We start from the raw sequence: 24,981 nt of genomic DNA on the forward strand, positions 1-24,981 counted from the left end.
TGGTAGAATAGATGAGGGTAGAGCACACCACAGACTTTCTGAGACATCTTTTCAACGTCTCTTAACCTTTAATTCATGTCTATGTATTTGGACAGAGTCAGGCCTTCAGGTTTCTCCTAGGCAAATGTGGTACCATCATGTCATAAAACCACCCATACTTTCTCCAAGTGTTTTCTACAGTGTGGAATCCCACAGGACAGACTGTCCAGCTCAGAAATGCTCCAGAGATTTCTTGTGAGGACACTGACCTAAGAGCGGTTGGTTCAAATTCAATTCATCATGCTGCTTGAGCTAGTACCTCTGATTTCTTAAGAGCGAGTCCTAACTTGGAGGCCTTTGGATGATCCAATTCCTGCCATGGGGGAACTTCCCGTTAGAGACTGCTGGGGAAAAAGGAAACCACTTTCACTGTTCCTTGAAAGCTCCTTTCTTTGATTTTGGCAGTCTCCCCACATCAAATTTAGACATTTTATTTAATAGCAAACTACTACCAGTTTTGACCCGAAAAAGTATTTCAGATTTTGGTTTGTTTTTCATTTTGGTGAGAAAATATTTTCAGTTCAGATTGGAAAGGACTACTAAAAGAAGTTAACTGCATTTTTGTTCATTTGCTGAACTGGCAAATACTTTTTTTACACTCTTCTTCTGTAGTCGTGCCAGCAGGACACACCAGCACTCTGCCATGCTCTGTGATTGACAGACAAACAGTCTTTCCTCCCTAAAATGCTCTCCTGGATATCTGAGGCCAAAACTCTCTTATCTCATAAATATTAGGAAGGCTTCAAGGAAATACTAATAAGGATGATAATAGAATGAAATTCAGGAGGAACATGATCAGTATTACAGAGAGAAATCTCCTTAACTTTATTAAAGGAAATCACTTGCAATAGATTTTAAGCATAATCCTTCTTGCTGTTTTCTAATACTGGTAGGAACCACTGAATACATCTTTTAGGTTCCCAAGAAGACTTTTGTGAGACCTCCTTTGCCTACAATATCCTGAAACAGTTCCTGCTGTGGGGCCCCTCTGTGGTCTCTCCGAAGAGACTGCTCCATTTCTGATTGTGCTGCTACGAGGTACAAAAAGATGGTAAATCACATGAGCAATTTTTTATTACTTACAAGGGTGTTTTTGTTTGGTTTTGTGGTTTTTTTTAAATTAAAACCTACACAGATTTAAATGCAATAAAATATGTCCAAGCTTCTCAGGATTCACTAGAAAAGAACATGTCTGGCTGGGACACTTTAAGAACTGCTCCAAATCACAGTCCTGGCTGATATCATACAAATGGCACCTTTTCCACCTTACAGGTTCTCACAGACTCATTCCACTTTCATCCCTGCTTACACAGGCCTCATTTCCTTAACCCATCATGCTCTTCTCCATGTTCTCCCTTAACCCCTTACACCAAGGAAAGAAAGTGGGAGTGCAGGTGGAGGATGGAGTTTACTGCTATCTCTCATGGAAAGCACTGCTACCACACAGACTTCCTTCACGCTTTTCCCCTTACTCCAGTTAATGTACTCCTTGCAGGTTTTTTCTGAGGTCTACGGTGTATGTGCATGCACTGCCAGTGACCATTTTTCACTTCTTAATGTTGCAGAGGAGTTTCTGCAGCAGCATCTATGGTGTTTCAGAGAAACTCGTGCAAAGGGCTGGCTTGGGGCCGTACGCCGAGCGGGATGAAAGGCAGGCACAGAATCACAGAGGCAGGCGTTGTGCTTAACCTGGCTGGCAGAGGAATAGAACAACTGGGGTATAATAAGATTATTACAGTGCAAAGTTATTCTGTTGAGATAAGGAAGAATTTTAATGACTTTTGTAGAAGGTATCAAGCCATCGTTAGCCAATCAGCCCGACTTTCTGAGACAGCTGGTTTTGCATACGTGGGATTGCTTTGCTTAGAGGCTCCCGGACAGCTCCATGATACCGTGCGACTGAAAGGGGAGATAAATCTCTCAATCTCTATTTTAATTTCAATACAATTGCCTTATTACAGCGTTATGTGAGGAATATGCATGGTACTTCCCAAGGGTTTTGCTTTTCCCAGTAGCAAATGTCTCTCTCACTGTTTGGGCAGAACAGTTCTCTTGCTAAATTGCTCACAATGCAAGCTATTATAGAATAGAGGTACCCTGTGGGTATGATTGAAATTTATATGCAAGGAACAATCAAGAATGCCAAGTGCACTGGATAAACTGTAGGTAGGTGGCAGAAGGCAGATAAGCAGCCTAGGAGGTTTAAGTTACAGGATCTTAAGCCATAGAAAGATTCATTCTATAATTTACATTACAACCAGTTTCATTTGTAGGATGAATAATGGAAAGCTCATACAGATAAGTATTTGAGGTCCAATCCTGGGAGGTGTTGAGCACTCAGCTCCCACTGAAGTCAGCGTTCAAGCCAGGCTTTTTAAAATGTATGTCTCTGCAGCACAGGGGAGCTAACTTGTTGGTTAACAGCCACTGCAGATAATCAAGCCTGAGAAGCAGGGCTTTCACAGTGCTGCTCCTGCTCTCCCAATCTAACACATTCGCTTGCTTTGAAAGAACACTGCATTTTAAAGATATAAATCACTTCACGAAAAAGTACAGAGTGAATGATTTATTTACTTTAAAAACACCAATAAAAACATTTAAGTGTTGCTATAGGAAACTATCCATTTTCCTTTTGCTGAGTAGTCAGGCAAAGATTTATGCATATTCGTATTCATATAGAAATGCCTCTGTTCATGTCTAACTCCAGACTAGTAAATCTCCAGTCTTCCTTCCTTTCCATGATCTCAGACCTTCACAGGTAGAAGGACAACAGCACTGAAAAAGTGATGCACCATAGGCAACATCAGACTGTTTTCTGCCTGCCAGCCTCAGCTGTCACTTCCCTATTTCTTGTGACCAGAGGCAATATTGATGGGCTCATGGGCAACACTCGTCCATGGGTCTATGGGTCTATGGGCTAGGAGCATGCTATTAGGTCCCATCTGCATCACAAAATTATTTTGATTCATTATGTTTTTCAGCAAGTTAAACTGACAAACCCCTATTTTAATATAGCTTCAATATTTTCCCGATTATTTGATTTAACTGTCCCGAAAGCATCTGCAACGAAAAGAAAGTATCCAAAATTGTATACCTATCAAAGAAGATGAAAGAAGATGAGCATTGAGTTGTAAGAACCTCCTCAAGGTCACAATATTTTTATTTAGAGTTGAGTTCTGCTTTATGCAAGCCACCAAAGTTTTGAGGAAATGCAGATATGGGTTTGATTTTGACCCATAGCCATATGTTATTAAATAAGGTCAAGAAACATTCATAAGCAGGGTATGAGAAATAGAATGTGTTCTTAATAAATAATTATTAATTATGTCATTTGAATGAAACATTGCAGTTTCCTTCAAATATGCATTAGCATAATAAAAAACGCTTGAGAAGTATCAAAACTCCTGAAGCATAATGCATTATGCATTTTGTATTTAACATTTACCCTGTGAAACAGCCAGCGATATTTGGAAAAAACCATTCCATTTAAATCACGAAGACATTCAGGAGCTGAAATTACACTCTCCCATCTGCAAGCTCCGGCAGTCCCTGTAAAAGGGGATAGCCGAGGCACTCCAGAAAGGCGGGAGGCAGAAGGGACGATATAAAACTTGCGCTGGAGGGGCCGGTCCCCGCGGCAGAACAAAGGCAGCAGGGGATGCGGTGGGGAGCAAGCAGCAGCCGCAGCATCGGGAGAGCGCGCGAGCGGCGAGCACAGTCCATAAAGCCACAATGAATGGTAATGACAGGCAATAAAATACCCTTTTAAAAATCCAGTAAAGGATAAAGACTGTAGACTGCAGCATTGACTGGCAATGCTGTAGCTGCAAAACATCAGCAGATTAGCATAAAGCATGGCAAGAAAGTACAACTAAAAATTATTCAGTCATACCAAATGCTTGCAGAGAATCTAGGCCAAGCAAGCAATCAAAATCAAATAGAAACAAGGTATATGTAATCCCACAATAAAAAGATTGAGCAACAGTACATTGCCAAGACACTTTAATACTCCTTTAGCCCACAATTTTTGAAAACCATTAATAGAGCTATAAAAAGTGAGGAAAGCTGCACAATGCAGTTCAGACCAACACGGGGGTGTAATTCTACACCAACATAGCACCAGTGTTAATATAATTTCTCTCATGTTACACAAGAAGCCCAGCAAGAGCATCATAAAATGCAATATGTGTTTTCTCTACTAGCTTAAGTGTCTTTTAGCATAATTATTCCTGATGCTTCAGTTATGGAAAGGAACGCTACCAGTCTAAGCAGTAAGAAGGTATTTATTTGCCCTTAAGGTACAATTACATTCTGGAAAATGACTCTTTTTAAATTCAATGATCTACTACTTTTACGTGTTAGGGGTCATACACTTCTAAGACCACAGTCCTTGCGATTATGTGTTTATTCCTTTAAAAGTTCAAGTTCCACACACTGAGGTGCTGTTTGTTTGTTTAACTCTCCTGCTTTTTCTCTGGGTTTTTTTGCAGCTCATGCAGCCCTAGGAGAGTAAGTGATATCTATTGTGGCACGTGGAAAATCATCAAATCATAATTTAAAATTCCAAAGACTAAATCTTTGTATTGAGGATGCTCAAGGCAAAAAGGCCACCGAGTAGCTTTCTCTGTTGAATTCACAGAGCTACCAGTTAAGGTAAAAAAAACCCCAATCCAACCTTTTATTTAATGTTTAATTTCAGCAGTTTTGAAGCTGAGCCAGTCATCGTGATTCATCCCAGAGAATCTCTCCGAGGAGAGCCAAAACTTTCCGTGCAGGCTCTGCAGTGAGCCTGGCTCACCTGGGACACATCTCCTGCCAGCCAGGCAACACCAAAGCCCGACGACTGCTCAATGGTGACAGTGCTCCCTCTCTGGGAGCCGACACCAATCTTATCAAAACAGCAAGTTTTAGTAAAAAAGTTCTCTTCTGTGCAGCTGGGAGCCTTGGGAGGGAAAGCTTAGCCTCTGCAGATGGGGAGAGAGAAGGAGCCCCCCAACTTGGGTTGACTTGCCCGATGGAGGAGTCCAGGGAGACCATGCTCTCCAGGGGTGTCAGCTTTGCATGGCCCAAGTGTAATAAATTCTACTAATACAGGGTAAAGAAGAAAAGAAACTAGCACTTTTTGACTTTAGGAAAAAATGTAACTGTGCAAATGACATTATAGTGGTATTGCAAATCCGAGTTCACAGCAACCACTAATCACTCCAAATTATAAAGTATAAAACAGATCATCAAAGTTATGCCTGAAGGAAAGACCATTTTACGCAGTAGAGTAACATGTCAAATGGCGAAAATCATAAGGGGAAACTGAAATCTACGTGCACATCTCGCTGTGGATGCGTACATGAAACAGAGGCAATGGTGTTTCGTAACAGATGCAAATATAAAGTTATTGAATGAAGAAAGACACTTCCAGAAAACACTGCACAAGTTTTGGTAGTTATTTAACATTTCTGACTCAGGTGCGTATGGACCTACTTTGAGTTGCTACCATAAATCACATTTTCCAGTCAAACATGGTTTCTATCAGAACACAATGATGGGGTGGGAATTCCTCGGTGTCGAGGCCAACTCCTCATCCCAGGAGCCCTAAGCCCCACGGATAAAGAAGGTGAAGAGTTTTAAGGAAAAAAGGTGGTTTAGTGTAGCTGGAAATAGGTAGGACTTCTCCCTTCTGGATCATGTTCTTTGTGTACCACAAAGATCCTCTGGCACGTAAAAACCACGACAATAACAAAAACATGGCAAGAGCTGCTTTTATTAAATAATTAAATGTTTCAGCTTCCCCTCTGCAACTGTATGCTTCAGCGAGAGGATTTTGAAAGAACATATGCACATGAAAATAATATGCAAATTATTCCTTAGTCTCCTACAACCATGTGTAGTTATTTAATACTATTAAATACCAACCCCTTTTTTTATTTCAATATTTATCTTCAGTTTTTCTCAAGGAAAAAAATAAAAGGCGCCTGTACTTGATTCTCTGATTGTATAAAACTGTGTAAAAATCAGTGTGCACTAAGCAAAGAAACTTGTACCTCCCAGCTAAAGGCAAAATCTCCGCAGAAAAGCTGGATGAGGTCCAAGGAGCTGCGGGCAGGGAAAGATGGAGGCAGAGTCCTCTTGGTGGGTCTCCAACTGCCCCATGGCTTGGCCTTGTGGAAAAGACACACAGGGATTGCCCAAACTCTGGGAAGTGCAAAGGGAGCTTTACCAGAGTGCTGGGGGGTTGGAAAGGGCCTTCAGTGGCTCTTGCTGCTCATTTCTTGAGTTTGAGCACAAGCTGAAATGGAGCCTAAAGCGAAACTTCCCACCGCCAGACTGATACCCAAGGGGTGAGCCCAGCGCTCCAAATCTCTGCATCGGCGCATCCCCCCAGCTGGCTGTTGTTATCAGCCAGGGCAGCTACGGGAGCCCCAGAACGTCTCTCGCTCTGGCTTGCAGGGGGGATAGAAATAAACGTGGGCACGGCAAAAAATACATGTGCTCCTTAACCCAGTTTCAGGGAGCAACTCAGCATTGCCTTCAAAAACCTCCACTTGGCAGCCACAGCTATTCCCAAACTTTGGGTAATGGGCAGGAAAAAAGAGTTTTTTCACAGCAAACCGAGGAGTAACAGCAGTCAAAAGAAGGCATCCAGGCCGTTAGTTTTGAATGGCACACGGACAATAGGCAGGAGCGTGAGCGGGGCACTCTGCCTCCTTCCCTGACACTGACTGTTCACACTTGTGCAGCACTTCAGTGATGCACTTAGTTCATGCTTTACCTTAAAATGCTATATTTTAACCGTAGAGGAAATGTGCAGCAGCTTTCATATTCCTGTAACTGTGGGCAAGTGCAGTCTTTTAAATGGCAGTCACTGCAAGTGAGGAATGTTATTTTTGTATGGAGAGGCTTTCTGGCACAGTACCGATGATTAGTGAGGGAATAACAGAGAATTAAAAGAGGGAACTAAGTCTTTCTTGTCAGACATCTTCCTACTCTTACCTCTCACAATATGGGCACATAACTGTGTCTAGAAATGAAATCTGGGACGGGGGATGTTGGTCACAGAATGAAGTTTAATAATATGAACCCTGGACACAAGTAAAAAACTTGTAACTTGGATGGTTTTTGCATGCACATGGAGTTGTGGCCATGGTTATGAACACATTTACACAATTTCCAAGAAAACAAAGAAGTTGGGAACTGAAAAAAGAACCCACTCCTTTTTACCATTCAAGGTCTGTGAATGAAGTTGGGAATTTGCACTCTACCTTATTCATTAAAATAGAAACTGCCATCACTTTAATGAGCAGCCTGAGGGTGGACAAAGTGCCTTGAATAGCTACGTACCATAGAGAACTTGGCATCCTCACTGAAACATAATGTGGGATTGCAATTGTGGGATTTTTAGAGTGAATACGAAGTGATCAAAGATAACACTGCCCCAAAAAGAATTAAAACAGTGCAACATTGCATCAAGTTACAGCCAATGTCAATCATTACACGCCTGAGTGCACAGGATCTTTTAAATAATGTTATAGACATGCTGTGGCATTCAAAATATTCACTGAATTTCAAATTAAAATGCAAAAGCATGTTCCCTGCTCATCTGACCAGAATAGTGAACTCTAGGCACATCTTTCCAAATATTGCTCTAATGCCACATCATTTACTGTCAGCTAGAGGACAGGCTAATTTTATGCAGAGCTGGACGATGGGAGGACTGTCACATTAAATGGATTCCAAAAAAGTTACCTTTGGCTTTGGTCCTGCAGACAAGAAACCAGCAAAGATGGAGTTACAAAAGACTGGAGAAGGAGAGGGAAGGAGAAGGAAAGAGAGGACTAATTGCAGACTGATCACCTTTCCTACTGTGAAAGAAAAACCCCTTTGCACAATGCAGAACTTGAACTCATCATTGTGCAGATCAGAGTTTCTGGCATATAATGCCAGCCTGAGCTACTTACTGGAAAAAGTGTTGCTTATTTACATGCTAAAGGGAACCAACTCCTAGCTTTGGGCTGCTGATAAGCAGCCATGGTGTGGAAGAAAAAGAAAGGGAACAGTATGCCCTTCTGGAAAAAGAGGAGGGTGGGAGGGAATGGAGTAAAGACACACATCAAAGGAAATATTTATAATATGCAACAACAGTGGGGTGAAATGCAGAAGTCTTCTGCAAACATAACAGGGAGCCCAAAGTAATTTCAATTTTTAAAGAGGTCAGTGAGGAAATAGCAGAGAAAAACTTTACTACAAGCCCAGAAATAGCAATAGAAATATTGGAGCATTTAACCTCAAAACCTCTATGAAAACAGCATGCAATCCAGTCTTCAGGTGGAAAGAAAAAAATACCTTTAGCAAAGTCTACAGAAACCAAACAAGAGCAAGGTAATATCCACAGTGTACAACTGCAATTAAGTGGACCATGGAGCAAGCAAATTTAGATCCAGTGAAAACATGATCAACAGAAGTGAAGGGAACAAGTATGCATCACCCACTACCATGTTAATTCTGCATAAATTGATCCAATTTTGCTCTAATTTTCAACATTGCAAGCTCACGGATTTGCACAAAGTACAGATTAGCCCAGGATCCAGCTCAGAAGCTGACATAAATTATCTAAATCTTGAATAATCTCATGGCAGTTAAAGCCAAGTTCTCATGTTGGAGTCCTCTGTCAAGCTCTGATGGCCAGGAGCTGTCCTGGGGATGCCACCACCTGACTCCAAGAACCTTCTACCCTCTCCTGAGCATGGGGATCACCACCTTTTCTCTTCAAATGGCCGTACCACTTTCAAATCTATGAGTAACATGAAGTCTAATTTTCCTAAATGAATTGCAATTACAGTAATTCATGCCTATGGCTCATGACCATTTGTGGGAGGTTTTTGCTGTGAGAGGCATTGTATCATCTTCTCCGTAGGTCCACGGTTTGAGAACTGATCTCATGGAGTTCTTATATATCAGCTCTTATGCAATGGCCCTGTTTGGGTATGGTTTTTAATTATCTAATTTGAGAATTTATTTTTCTATGAATACAATTGCATTTCATTGCAAAGGTTGACTGCTCAATGTCTAGAATACGTCTGAATTTGGTCTTTGTTTTAATTGTTTATATGACAAGGTTTATTTCATAATATTTGCTGAAAAGTATACCACAGACTTACATGATTTGATTTAAGGCAAATGCTTAATTTAACATTCTCATAAATAAGAAATGGAGCAAGAGGAACAAAGGGTTTTAAATGAGCAAACTGTAGAAGTGCTTATTTGAAGTGGTGAGGAAGGATGGTCTAATGAGCTGAGCACTGGACAGGGAGCCAGAAACCTTCAAGTTCTATTCCAGATTAGACACTGCTTCAGCCTGTTATCTCACGCAAGCTATGAAACTCATCCAAGGTTGTCCAGTTCTCTGCCTGACAATACCTAAAAGACCAAAACTCACTATGTGTTTTGATCATTTAACTTTATGCCATGTTTCACATCAATATTATTTTCAGCCTCAAAAGAACAGAAAATATAATGGGTTGGATCTTCAGCTACCACTTTCAGCCGGGCACAGCTTATGCATTACTCAGTCCTCCTCTTCCTATGTCTGGGACCACCCTGTTCGTACACTCACTATGGAAAACCAAGCTTCATGGACAGAAGACATACCTCACCTAAGGTCCATGCAGGGCAGTGGCATGCTGGTTTTAGAGCTAAATTGTGCCAGGTCTATATTGTGCACTAAGGCTTGCCACTCACACAGTAATTTATGGCCAGGATTCCCCCAAAGGCCTAAGTGCTTTGAATGAGTGCTCATTACCATCTTCCCAGTCACCACTGGAAATCTCAGCTGGACAGTGACTGACATACACTAAGAACCATGGAGAAATAACAAAATACAGAGAGAAGGAACGTAGCAAGCAGAGCTGAAAACACGATAGCACAAGCAGGAAGAAAACAAAACCGAAGAGTAGGTCATTAATGCAAAGATCAGCAAGCTTTTAGGAGCAGTGTGCCAGACTGCTTCTCTTTATTTCAATTAGAGGTTACGTGCACTGGCAGGGATTTGGTGGGAGTCAGAAGATAGGGCCTCTCAAAGATACAAGATGCAGCCAATTAGCTGCTTGGCAATGCCTTGCTGCTATGGGAGACAAGGGCTGCTGGTCCCACTTTAGTCTCAAATTCAGTGGGAAATGGAGGCTGTGATGTGCAGCCTCCTCCAGATGCTGCAGCTCCCAAACCCCAGCCTATGTGGACCTGCTGCTGCCCACCACTCACCCCCCACCCATCCGCCCTTCTCAGCATCTGCACCGTACATTGCTAACCCTCCTGTTAAAGGACCAAACCCCATATTTGTTGTTCGAGTCACCAAAACAATGATAAAAACAAGAAAAATACCTCCAACCTCAAAGTCAGAGAAAATAAACATTCCCCTATGCATTCAGAAAGAATGAGTCAAATTCAGTTTCTAAGATCCATAAAACCCAAGATGCCCAGCTGTGCACAGAGGATTTGCTAAGGAGGTTCCCTGATCACTACCAGGAGACAGAGGAGAGTGTTACAGAAGCAGCTGGAGGGTCATGGGAAAGCTTTCCGGACCCTAATTTTTTTCATTTTGCTCTGCCTTTGAGAGAGTAAACACAGACCGTACACAGTCAGAAGTTATTTTTAAATTTTCTTAATCTGTATTAAGAAGAATAAACTGAATTCTACAAACAAACCAACGTGAGTTCTTTCATTCCCAATAAACAATGGGTTTTATATTTAAGTGCTTATATGACTTTACTACCCCTCAGGTCACAATTTAATCTCTCTTTAACTTTAATTTAATGCCCAATTTAATCTCAATATGACAGCTAACAATTAAGAGAATGCATGCGGAGCCACTTACCGTTTGATTGTATCGGTCATGTATCGATGTCGGATACAGTACTGTTTTCCTGTAGATCATAAAACTTCAGAGCAAAAGATTGCACAGTTCAGAGAAATGTCTACTGTTCTCAGCAGCTTTCAAGATTAGGACTTTAATGAGCCATGACTGGGTACATGCATGCATATGTTGCAAAACACCTATAGTTTTCATAACTTAGTTAGCAAAATGTTCTATAGTGGACATGTTCAATGCATTACTTCAGGTATGACAAGCTCTTTTCTGTATTTAAATCTCTGTCCAGAAAGCTGAGTCTGTAATAAAACCTTTATACATACTGCTCTTCCACAAACTTTGTATTTTTATGACATACTCTAAACATGCAAACAACCAAGGGCCAGAGGTCCCAACCATCCGCGTGCACCATGCAATGCCTTGGCAGGACATGGGTACAGCCACCTGGGCTCAGTCCTCGAGACCATCATTTACTTGGTCTGCTTCCCCATCAGAGCTAGTGCAAATCCACCACTTCCAACAGTATAAATGAGGAAAACCATCTCAACCAGGTTATGTACTGTAGAGGTGGGAAAGCCACGCTTTGTATAAAAGCAATTCTGGGCTCTCCTCTGTGTTAGCCATGATTCAAGAGTTCCATCGGTTTAAGTGTGTCGTACATTTAAATCCGTGCATGTGCCTTATACAACTCAACTGCAGCAGGATTATTTCTAATGCACAAGTTTGCCTAGACCTTATTCGTCATGTTCCAGCATTTCTCGGTACAAACCTTAAAACTAAAATAAAATTACATTGCATTTTAAAAATCACACCCTGAGTGATTTTATATAGTAAACTATTTATTTTAAAACAAGATTAAATATTGCACCTCACTGAAATATTTTCTCTTAGCAGAGAGCACTCAGATGGAAAATTTCATACATTTCAACTGATTTTTTGCCTGAATGGTTTTCACATATTTTTCTAAAACCTAGTTGTGTCAAATGATTTATTCTCCTCTAACAATACGGTACAAGTAGCTAGGAAGATGCAAGTGCTGAAATGGTTGACGGCAGTTGGCCAATTAAGTGCTCTACAGTATTCTGATTTTTTTTGTGCTTGCACATACTAATCCTTTTTTTAATGTATTGAGGTTCTACCCAGCAGAAAGAATGAGCTAACTGCAAGGCATGCCACATGAGGAGTTTGAAAATATACAGCGACACGCTCGTATCCAGGGGAGGTTTAGCCAAGTGTGAAGTATAAAACATATCTAAGAAGAAGCAAAAGCCGAGGGAAGGGAAGGAAGTCTGGCTGGAGCCGCGGGGTGTCTGGGAAGCAGAGGCAGGCGCTGCCTGCCTTCACTAGCTGTGGGAGGGCACCGGGCATGGAGGAGCCCGGCCAGGAAAAGTGTATTGCTCAGTTGCTGTCTCATCAACGAACGAGGGGTGACCCAGGAGAAGTCTCCCCGCTCACCTGCAGCACATCATTAGAGGAGGCAGGTAGTATTGCTGCCATGTCCCCACGCAGAGCGAGTCAGCTTCACCTAGGGCAGCACTACTTGTTCCAGACTCCGCTGGTGGTGCTTCTGCTGCTGCCTCATTTATCTCTGGCTCATGAAATGTTGGGTAGCACGAATAGACAAACCTCTTCTTCAGAAACATTGCTCTGTCCCAAGCACAATTTCTTGGTTCCAAGAAAGAAAGAGGCAATATAAAATGTGGTGAACTATTCTTATCTGTACTGGGAGGGTCTCTGTTATTAAAAAGAAGTGTTAAGAAAGGTGGTGCTTGTTTTCAAATATTGTATGGAAGTAGTAAGAAGTAACATAGGTGTACAATACAGGAGTAGTGATAGCAGCACACTTTTGTAAGCACTGTATGCTAAAAGAAAAAAAAAAAGTTATTTTATGTGGAATTATTTCAAAACTTTAAACTTTTTTTTTTTTAATAAAATCAATATTTAAATTTTTCAGCAAGGTTTCCATTGAATGACATTCTGCTTCCTCTGCAACCTTTTCTTCAGCCTTACTGCTTATGAAGTAACCCCCATAACATTGAGTAGGTTTCTGGGAAGCAAAAATAAAACCCCATAATTTCAATTATAAAAACCTAAACTCGGATTTCAGAACCTTCCCACCTACTCAAATTGCTCATTAGGGAAGAGACACAGACACTTGTCAAGTGCGAGGAAGACACCAAACCTCTGAAGGCCAGTGAGGAAGACAAAACGCTGTGAAGAATGTTGAAGTGATTTACAACCCAGACCAAATTTATTTATTACAGATTACTTTATCTAATTCCTCTCCTGGTGAACTTATCACTGCCTTCAGCATTGGGTGTCGATGACAGAAGCATTACCACTAGCGCTACATATCAAAACATTGCTATAATTTCTCTCACAGATCTATACCAGTCACAACAGGTTGCTGTGATTTTTCCAGATAAAAACCTGCAAGAAAACCGCTTTTTTCTTGTTAGCCAGCTGGAGTAAAAACAAGTGACAGCCAGAATGAACAGACACTCCTGGCAATTTCAATGAGAGGCTCTTAATTACAAGTCACAAGAGTAGGGGTCATCTCCTCTGAGGCCAGTACATTTAAATGCTTCCCTCTGGGTTACACCATTTCAAGAAAATGTATTTGCCTATTTAGGACTTAAAAAAAATTTAAATAAATAGAGTCAGCAAACAGGGTCCCCAGATTTTTTAAGGTATAAATTTTTGCAAGTTACAACTGCAGCTCTGACATTTTAGAAAATGTCAGGATTCTAGCTAGTATGTGTAAAAATGAAGAGATATTTATTAGCATTTAAGGACTACATCTTGAAGAGCTATGCATAAAATAATGTCACTTCATCACTCTGTTGTTGACATGAGTGCTGATGCTCCTAAAAGGAAATGGCTGTCTGGCTTTGGCCAGGTCCAGCAGACTCCCTTCTTGCCCAGTAAGAGCTGGAGGGCAGGCCAAGTGAAAGCCTTGCTTGTAATGGGAGGGAGCTGCACAACGATCCACCATTTCCACCTAACTCCAGTACAAGCTAATAGACAAGAGAAGGTCAACTGAAAGAGATGTACAACGTGACACTGCCCTCAGGCTGTCCGTGCTGGAGAAGCGCACATTACGCTTTGCTGTGCCCACCCGAGCTGTGGCACAGCTCTTGGTGGGATTCTCTCCCTCCACAACTCCACCACGCTCCCAAAGAGAAGCAACATTCCCAGCATTGCTGATGCACTCAGAGCACAGGCGCTTCACCAGCTTTTGGTCTGGTCCTTGTTTGAGCAGGTCTAACTGTTAAAATGGGAGAAAAAAGGCAGCAGACATTTTAGCACTGACATTGGACTGCAGCCCGAGCAAGGGCAGCGGTGGGAGAAAGCCAGGAAATCTTTGCTGGGAGGAAAAGCTCCCAAGAGCAAGGAGGACAAGCTTTGTGCTCAGGGGTCCAAATCAGAGCTGGGTGAAAAGTTCATGAAAACAAATTTTCAATATATTTCACTCATTTTCTCCTGCTTGTGAGTCGTCCACTGCCACCTCAAGTGTATTCTTTACTTTAATTGTAACTGCCTTGCTAGACCAGATATGGTTCTCTACTTCTGTGTGCAGATTTATTAGGATTACGACTTTGTCCGAGTGGCATGATATATGCTACTAAATAAAAGATACAGGCTTTGTATATCAAGCATTATACAAAAATATTTTCAGTTAGTACAATAGTACTGCCCCCTTTTTTGAACATAAATCAGCCAAAATTACGTATATGGAAAAAAACAGAGTTGCTAAGGATGATTTATTAATTGTACATAACATGCCTGAAGGCAGACTGGGAATGGAATTCAGATGGATGGACACTGAGGAGGATTAAGCCGATAATGGCAATGCGCAGTGCAACTTCTTCTCAGTCACAAACACTCTCATCGCATGAAATTATTTTCACAGATGATATTTATACAATAGCAGGAACTGTCCTATAGTTTATCTCTTAAGCATTACAGAAACTCAAATGCTGGTGGGATAAAACTTTTATGCTTACCAGAGGCTTTCTGCAAAATTCTTTCATATCAAAATTTGACAACTAAGTGCTCTATTCCTAAATCTGGTCATACAGACGCTCAAGTAATTTGATTGGGAAACTTGCTCTTTGGTTAAGTTGTGCAACAACAGGGCTAGATCAGCCCCTTTCCATATTAAAAAGGAAAACAAGGAAGGAGCTAAGGGAAGCGTGGGAAACTCCAAGAGAGATCACTCTTTTGTTACCTGAAAATAAAAGTCAGTTTTGTTTTTGTTTTTTTTTAAGAGATTTAAAACTTTCTGTCATAGGGCTTAATTTAGCTCATGATTTATGAATACTGGGAAGAAGTGTTCTGAATTGGTCTGGCTTATCCATTAACTGGCCTTGTTATATTTCTTGCATTTTCCCTGCATTGGCCATTGCCAGAGATAGGATGCTGGAATAAACAGGCCACGCTCTGGACCATCAAGGCAACTCTTGTGTTTGCTCAAGGACAAGAAAATCCTCCTACTCAAAGTGGGAGGACAGAGCACATTGTCAAAATGCACACAGCCATTTCAGTGATTAGGTCTATTTGTAAAAAAAAATAGGACTCAAACATAAGCAGGTGGATTTCAGGTAAGAGGAAGACTCTAACTTTGGATATAGACACCTGACCTCTGGCTGGCATGGTGTGGTATAGGCAGTACTCTACAACTAGGTGAAACACCACACGTAAAATGAATGTGATAGATTTACTTGCACTGCAGTGTGTGGAGGTACTCAGCCAGGGCTCACTCGAATGCTTCCACATGCAGCTCTGCCATTGCATCCAAAGAAGAGCAAGGATTGGTATGACAGCCACTAATAGCTTGCAAAGTATTTTTAATTCGCAAATAGCAGGAAATCCCAATCCCATTATCAAATGCACAAGCAATGCTGGAAGTCCTACATTAAAGCACCCCACACCTCTCAGCTGGGGTATACACCAACCTGCGAGCTGTGGAAAGGCCATTACAGCCCAGCAGAGACCCCAACAGTCTGTCCTACCAGCCCCTGCCCCTCACTTGATTTCTAAACAATCTTTCTTCCAGCAAGTACAAGGAAAGACCAAAGAGGAGTTTCATGTTAGTAATTAAACCCAAAAGGAAATTCACACTCTTTGATCCTTCCAGATACATGTGCTGGACTGTTTCCTTGCAAGTAACCTATTTTGGTGATGCAGAGGTGGAAGAAACACTACAGATGCTATTAGACAAAGAGCTGGTCCCCGTTACTCTTGCAGATGGTGGAAGCAGAATCCTCTTTCTTTTTACACTATCAATTAAGCAATGTTGCCAAACCCACATCAGTTTCTCAGTCAAACATTTCATTTCTCACCAGCCTGTGCAAAGTTTGAAAGCTACAGTATGCTCTGCCAGCGTCCTCCAGAAAGCTGCTTTGCATTGTTTTGCTTAAATGGCTACAAAAGTGCTGTGAAAGAGACACTGTCAACTGCAGCTTTTGTGTTTATGTCTTTTTACTTAAAAAAAAAAAAAAAAAAAAAAAAAAAAAAAAAAGAAACAAAACCTTTTGGAGTTGAAAGAACTGATTTCTGCTTGTTTTATCAGTCCTTTTTACATTCTTTTGGCAGACATTGGATTTTCCTCTCCGTTATTCACAGTGCATGCATATTCAATATTGAATAGACCTTTTTGACAGTTTTGAACCTGTTCCATAAGATTCCAAATGCACTGATTCATGGGGACTTGCAAAGTTCCTACAACATTAAAAAAACCAGTCTACCCTGCCTTGAGAATTGTTTTGCATCAGGATAATTTAAAACTTCTGCTCCTTCACCTGTATGACTTCTCAGAGCCAGCAAGAACACTTTTATAAATTATTTGCCTAGCTTGCTTACAGAGAGGGATACAACAATAAACACTCACTGTCTAGAAGTCAAGAAAATCTAATTTTTCTTGACTGTGCAACCTGTGCAATATTATACAGGTTCTTCTTCTGTCTTTCAACACCAAAATGGGGGCAAAATACTGGTCTCTGAAAAAATAAAAGTTCACTGATTCTCATGTTTTAATAAGTATCAGTGAGAACTCAGTGTTGAACACACACATTCAAACACACACGCTGCATTTCAGTACTGTAGTTGCAGGGTTTTTTATTAGTTGCACACTCTGTCATATTTGGAGTTTCCCAGCAGCCTGGAGATGTTTTCTTCCTTGAGCATCCCCACCACTCCCCTAATCCTGCTTCTCTGAAAACTAACACCGTGGCAGTAGTATTACTTATGGTTTAAAACTACTCCTGTTTTCCTACTTCAGGGGATAATTCCAGCCTGATCTTCACTTTGGAAAAGCAGATGTGAATGTAAATTAATAAATGACAATGGTGATGATTACAGTAATTTGTTACAAGTCTAAATGTGGAGGCAGCTATTCTCAGTGGCTTACAAACACAAGGAGTGGTGGTTTTTGATTTTCTATTCCATGCCCAGCGTAAAGGAAAGAAATAAAGCAGTGGTTCCCAACGTGTTGTCCACAGATCCAGTGGAGTCTGCCGACTTCCAATTTCCGCATAAAGCAGTTAAGTCTATGGTCACTGAGCTTAAATTCAATATACAAGAGCCCACATGTTCTAGTGGAAAATTTTTTGGTAGCCCACAAACAAAAAAAAGAATGAAAACTACTGAATACTAAAGCACGTACAAGTAGGGCATTAGATCTTTACATATGTCCTCCCAGAGAAAAACTCCCATAGAAAGCACTAGGAATTAAATCTATAGAAATGTAATACAGCTCTATGGAATTTCCTCTGAAGGCCTATAGAATTTAGTACAGCAGGGAGTCCTCTTCAGAGCCATTTTTTCAGACAACTTGCAGAAGTATATAATTCTAATGAATGGTTATTTTAAAAAAAGTCATAGAATGACAATAATCTTCTATTAAATTTTTTTCCATAGGAGTATTGACAGCAATGGCTATTAACATTATTTTATAAAACCGGAGAGATATATTGATCAGTGGATCCATTCTGCCCTTCTGACACAGAGAACTCAGACAATTTATGTTGCTATTCATTGTCAGGCAGCAGGTTTTGTTCTTTCTTTTTTAAAAACATCTGGAGTCCCATGAATAATTACTTTAATTAAAATAAGAGACTATTTTATATGTCCTCCTTGGCAAGAACTTTGCCTTCATGCTATCTGGCAAATCCACTATTGCTGCTGTATAAATATAGCAACACTTTTTGGTCGTTTGATACTTTCCATGGATTTTTTGTGCTTTAAGATATAATCTCCTTTGGGAATTCCCTGCTCTTGGACTTTGTCTGAGCCTCCCCAGCTCACACGGAGAGGAATAGCCAGTATAGCAGGGCTGGGCTGGCTCAGCGATGAAGAAGGGATTGGTTCCATACCTGTGATGAGCCCAGGGAAAGCACAGCTCCTTGCATAGCAACTGAGGTAGAGACAGCCAAAGGGAAAAAGGAGAGGGAACATCCCTTTTGTTTGGAGATGGCAGAGGGAAACAGCATGACTGAGGAAATCCCTCTGCCTCTAAGGGAAGGTTTGTACTACTCTAAGACTTGGTCTGCAGGGAAATTGCGATAACAGTAAGTATTCAGGGATAACAAGAGATCAATCCATCTCCCCACCGCCAAGGAGACAGAGGGATTTTAAACCAGGAACACCAACAAGGTCAGAAGAGGCTGTGGGAAGACCTACATAGGACTGAAGAAAATTAAAGCCAAGTGCTCTGCTCTGGAAGCTGGCCATCCCCACAGCAGCATAGTGCCAGAAGACACGTATCCTGAGATGGACCCTCTGCTTCAGTTAATTAAGTAAACCTCAAGCTTTTCTTCTAAGACCTTATCATCTTGTTTCAAGAAAGTCCACCTCTATCTTTTTTTCTGCCCTTTGCAATGATCCAATTTATAGAATTCGTTTTACCTTTGCGTTTACTTTTGGGGATACAGTGCTATCTAATTTTCCAGAGAACCATACCCCTCTGTGGGGCACAAGAAGATACTTGCCCTAAGAGGTGGGTGACAAAGGAAAGGGGGAGAAGAGGGGAGAATACAGGCTCCAAATTGCCCTGAAGGCACACACAAGCACTAAAAGGTAGATTCAGAACATGGGATCAGAAAGAAGAGCCTTAAGCCAAACCTTGTTGGGTTGTATGTGCTTATGAAAAATATACACGTCTTCCTTACAGCTGGGGATACTTGATACATTTATCTCACTTTTCTATTTAGAAAAACAAAATTGCTTTTAAAGAGTCCCTGCATATACTCAAGGAACAGAAAACCAACAGTTCACTTATTCTGGCCTCAGTTAACTTAACTGAGGGACATAGAAAACTGAAAAATTGCTGTATCATTCTGTAAGAGCATGCTTTTGTTTGTGAGTAATTATTGGTATAGAGCTAGATCAAAAGGATTGATGAAGATTGCAGGAGGAAAGGTAAGAGTGGTCTAGAGGAGCATCCACTGAGAGAGGAATGCCACATAACTGAGGCACAAGGATCAACTCCAAAAGTACCAGGCATTGATGACAAGGTTATTTGCCAAAATGGATAGCCCTGAGATCAAAAGACACAAAAGATTTGTTAAAAAATTGCTCTGACAGAGGGGGAAGGAGGAACACACACAGCTGGTGCAGGCTTACACAGGTCTTTACTAACGGAGTAGCCTGGCATAGCAGTTGGAGAATAGCTGTTGTGCCCTTACTTATGGACGTGCTATTCTGGTCTCAAGGCACCCGCACGCAGTCGAGGGTAAGGTTTTCCAGGTGCAGGTTCAGCTGCAGGTAGTAAGAACAGCCAGGAAGGGAGTCAGCAAAAAGAGTTTTTGCACTGGAAATCCAGGTTCATCATGACTTTCCCTGGCAGACAAGCTCAAAGAGACTGAAAATGAGGGTCTACAATAAACAGGCTGTCACTCAGTACCCAAGAGAGTGGAGTCTGAGGCTGAGCCGACCCTAAGGGCCTGGGGAAGCTGCCAAGCACAAGTAAGGTAAGCTCTGCTGGACCGAAAATGAAGGAGACAAGCATGTGGAGAGACGCTTCCAGTCCCAGAAACTCCTCCTGCCCCAACCAGCTGAGAAGCATAGTGGAAAAATTGTAATGAAGAAAACCCTACATGCCTTGTAGTACAGAGTTTTGTGAACTGATTAAAAAGTCCTGCAGAAAATACTGAGTTTATTTGGGTTTGACTATTTTCTCCAAATCCTCATTAGTTTTATCCTTATCATCATCTCTAAGGCTTTCCTGTAGTGAGGGGGCAGAATCAGTCTTGTAAGGATCTATCAGACAAAAGCAAAAACCTGGGGAACGAAAAAGTGTTTCTGACTTTGAAAATGCAAATACAGCTGGAAAGAATTTTTTTTTCTTTTATTTCTTCTTGTCTCCTCAGGTGTCCTTCATTTTGTCTTCTTTTTCCTCACTTACCTAAATATTGGCATAGTGCAGGGAAGCAAAATATTGAATTCCACCAAATTTGGGGAGTTGACCACCATGAGCAGAGAGGAGCCCGATTTTTTTTTTTTCTTAAGAAAAACGTCTGTGCTCTACATGCTAAATCCTAGCCCCACGGAAGTCAGTGGCAAAATTACTAATGCCTTACTTCCCCGGGAGCAGGATTTGGCCTGGCAGGAATGGACAGGAGCTAAGCCTGCCACCTCCCATCCCTGGAGATCTTCCCAGGGCAGCAGTAATCAAAATAATTCATTTGCAGTTCTAAGCCTTTGATGCATGACTGCTGAGAAAGAAGATTTGCGAAAGCTGTGACAAACTTACACCTCAGCTTTCAGAAAAGGAGAAAAAAAATCTGTTACTGGAAAATTTGCCAATTTTTTCCCTCTAGCCCTTAATGCACAGCAATCCATTTGACCATATAATTATTACTTAAAGAAAAGGAGTTGGTAAAAGAAGTGTAATTTATGGGGATGAACAAGGAAACAGATGAGAAATACAGAAGAAATATTAGAAGAAAAATACAAAAATAACACAGAAACATTGCTGCATACTACTGTCAAACCTAAATCAAAGTCATAAAGGAAAAATGAGATGCTCGTGTACACAGATTATGCCACCATCAGTTTTTGTTGGAGCAGGAAGAATCTTGGCAATCAAGATTATCTGATAATTACCTTTCTTAATGCATTAAATTCACTCAGCTTCACCTTCAGGCATTTAGCTGAAGAAAATAATGACATACATCCTCATGTTTAATGGTTAAACTCTATTTCCAAGAAATCTATTACATGTGGTGTCAACTAGAAACCCACATAATAAAGCATCTTTAAAAGATGTACTGATAGAAAAGAATGGTGTTTTGAAACACAAATAGCAGTCATTTGCATCAAAACATTTTAACTTGCAGGCCTTATTAATACTAATGAAAGTTTGATTGTCTTTGTTAATTACCTCCCCGCCCTCCTTTGTCAGGATCAGCTGCAGAACAAACCTTCTCCTGCCAGCATCTCAGGATGCATTAGACCTCATTAAACATCATTTTTAAATGAACATTTCATTTAAAAGAGATTAATTTTTAAAGTATGCTAGTGCTTGAAAACGAATCTGTAAAATTATACAGTTGCTGAAGAACACATTTACCTCCTAATTCACCAGTATTTATATACAGATAAATCCAAGTGATGCTACTAACGAGGTTTTGAGAGTCTGTTTGATAGTCTACTGACTTACAAAGGGACTTTGCCAAGTAGCCGACCCCTTTCCCACAGGATGTGCAGACTAGCCTTGGGCCAGTAGAGAGCCGAACATACATCATCCTCCCAGTCGGATAAGCTCTGGAAAGAATAAATTTAACCTGAATCTGCTTTTAATCCCTTTCTACAGCCGATGACATGTCCCTCGCCAGCAGCATCTCCAAGACAAAGTCCTGGCAGCACGACCCTGATCTCAGGGGAGCAGACGCTCAAACCAGCATGTTCCCCAGCTGGTGGAGACCTCCTTCACCGCACGCTCCTCTCCCAGATCCGACCCACCGATATTTTCAAAGGAGTTACGGAGTTTCACCTTAAAATACTTCCCAGGTAGTTGCTGGGATATTCTCGGTGTCTGAATTAGTCACACCAGGCAGGAACCAGCCTTCTTATATGGCTTACTACCATCATTGAGTTAGCATGGGTGTAGAAAAATGGCCCACTGCTTATTTTGTAAAAACAGAATCAAAAATCATTTCTATATAAAGTTTGGACTGGCCTTATAGAAAAGTTTGGACTGACCAATTTTTTTTTTAATGAATAAATAATTTGTTACTGGAAAAATGGTCATTTCTTCTTGAGAGCAAGTAAGGTTTCTGCCTTTAGCATGCACAAATTCATGTCCTTCAAGAAGAACTTGAGAAGGTGGTTCTTCCCACCTGGATGCCTTCTCTCAGATGGTAGGTTTTTCTCCTGTGCTAATATAACTCTGGGGGCTCCAGCAGGACTACTGCCTGTCATGTGCCTTAATTTAAGTCAACTCTTCAGCAAAGTCTGGGGGTATGTACTAAGTAAAAGGGAGTATTTTCTAACTTTGCTGAAGTCGCACTGAAGTTGATGAGATTCAGGCATTATCTTTGGGCACAACAAATACTAAAATGTATGCTGAATTGGATTTCACTTGTTATCATTTTAAAGTGTTCTTGTTTGTTTTTTTCAATGTGGACTGCTTAATTAGAAACACAGGTGCATTCACTGTGCTATATTTTGCTTCTCAATTTAAAAAGCCAATTTAAAACTACTGATACAAAGTAAAACAATTACTTGCTGTTTAATTGGTTTTACTGAGAGTCATTTTAAATTAATACATGTTTTTTGGGAATCCATTAATTCATTTTAATTACACAATACAAATATTTATATGTTAAGCAAGCACCCATAAAATGAATATAGGAAAGGAATAAAGGTATTATCAGTTATTAAACATCACTACAAGTTACTTGTGGGATGGACAGCCTCTGTCACTATCGTAATTGTGTCAGTTACTAATGATTTGCCATTATAAATAGGATTTTCCCTTCTCTTATATGATATTATTTTGGATATTTGTCGTACAGACTAAGAATTCAAATACTTTGTGACTCAGTGTGTAATTCTACCCTACCAAAGTCAAGACTCCAATGTATTTTTCCATGGTCAACACCTACACGGTTACAAATTACCAGTAAGGTGGAGGTGAGTAGTCCTGACAAGCATGTGTCAGAAACATTTTGTGCTCCACTTGGAAAATCAAAACTTGGCCCAAGAGAGACTGTTTATCAGGAATGCTATGCAGCACTTGGGCTACAGAAATGCCCCAGCAGCTTTCCTTGAGCTCTTATGGGTTGTGCTGGCAACCAAAAGCCATTTTTATCACATAGTTACTTGCAGTTTACGATCGCATATTATCTGCATATGTAGTGGCATTATCTCTCTCTTATGCAGGATTCATGGAGAATGCCATTAAGTCGGTCCTTCAGCTCTCTCAGGTAAAACGGCCACATTTAAAGCCTGATTCTGTGCACATTAGTTACTTAAGCAGATTCCCCCGAGTTTACTGCAGGAGAAAGCCAACCCAGATTTGGTCATTAAATTTAGATTCTTTTTGCTCATCTTATTCACACAGTCAAAAAAGGTATTTGTATCATTTTTCTTTTCAATGGATGGAATAAAATTAGCTGCATAACAAGTGCCCTCGATCATGAACTATATAAAGCAATGCATTTGTTTTGAATTCCAAATACACAAAAGAAGTAAGACGGTGGATGAGAAAATAAACCTGCCAAAAAAAGAAAGGGTCCAATTTTCCATGCATAGGACAGATCATATTCCTAAAATGGCTGGAGTAGTCAAAAAACTGTTATTCTAAGGAGGATATCCTGACAGTCTCTCTGATATACCTATCTTAATCATTGACTGACTGAGATTTTTAGATACCTGCACTGAGGGGCAGTGAGCAGGGGCAGGCAGGTTCATCTCATATAACTGCTTAATCTTTAATGCAGTTAATGGAAAACGTGAAGAATCACAGAGAGCAATCCAATCTGTCTAATGTATGCATTTCCTTCTTCCCAACAGCTATATACAAAATTTAAGTGCCTCTAGACAGCAATCCAATCCACTAAAGTTAAACATAAGAATGGTGATACTTGAGATGAGACCACAGGTCCATCTCGGGCAGAGTCCTGTCTTCTAGAGTGGCCAGACCAGTACTCCCCTTCACTAACTATTTGCAAATGAAGGATTTTTTGAGCAAGAGGTGTTTTTTAGAGATTTACTAACCCCTCAGTGGGTTTTCTTTTCATGAGAAGATGAATGTCTGCCTGTTTGAGGCTATGGGGAAGCAATAGGAAACATCAGGTGCCGTTGTCCACTGTGGATCCAGGTCTTCTAGCTCTCTTTATCTCTGAACATTCTTAGCAATCAGATTAGCAGCGGTGGGGCTCTGCTTTTGCATACTAGTCTAGGGGACGAAAGAGGGTGGCCCTATGTACTAGGCATTGAGGGCAATTGAATTGACCTCACAAGAAAATGCTCTCGCCGGGAGATAATCAGATTGAGAGGACTCTGTCTTTCTTCCCAACGCTGCAGGCGGGCATACACAGCTCACGAGGCAGCCAGAGAGGAGCTCAGACAATATCTCACTCCCACTGAACGCCTTGCACCAGCTGGGCAGGCAGAAACCCTTGCATTTCAGGCCACATGTCCTACGACAGGTGCCTGTTTTGTATGACACCATCAATGGCTACCAAAAAATCCAAATGCAAAACGCAAGACCCAGTCCTGGCTATAAGGTTAAGGGCCCAGAGCAATTTCAAATGATGTAGGGAATTATCAAGTGAATTTAGGTGCCTACCAGGTCAGACAGTCCTGGGCAGCCGACTGGACTGGATTGCAGTCTGAGACCCTGGGCAGAATGGATTCCAGCCAATATTAATAATTGCTTTACTAGTGGTTAATTGAGGTTCTTTGTTTAGTATCTACAAATTATGATTTAGGGTCTGAGGCATCTGTCATTTCCCTCACAGAAAATTAAAGCACCTGGATGACAGTACTGCTATTTTCCAGCTCTTGTTGAATCTTTGAGATCTTGGGGTTTGTAATATGCTTATTCTATGTAGTTTGGTGTTTTCCTTGCTCTC

The sequence above is a fragment of the Accipiter gentilis genome, chromosome 9 (genome assembly GCF_929443795.1).
Source record: "Accipiter gentilis chromosome 9, bAccGen1.1, whole genome shotgun sequence".
In the NCBI taxonomy this organism is placed as follows: domain Eukaryota; kingdom Metazoa; phylum Chordata; class Aves; order Accipitriformes; family Accipitridae; genus Astur; species Astur gentilis.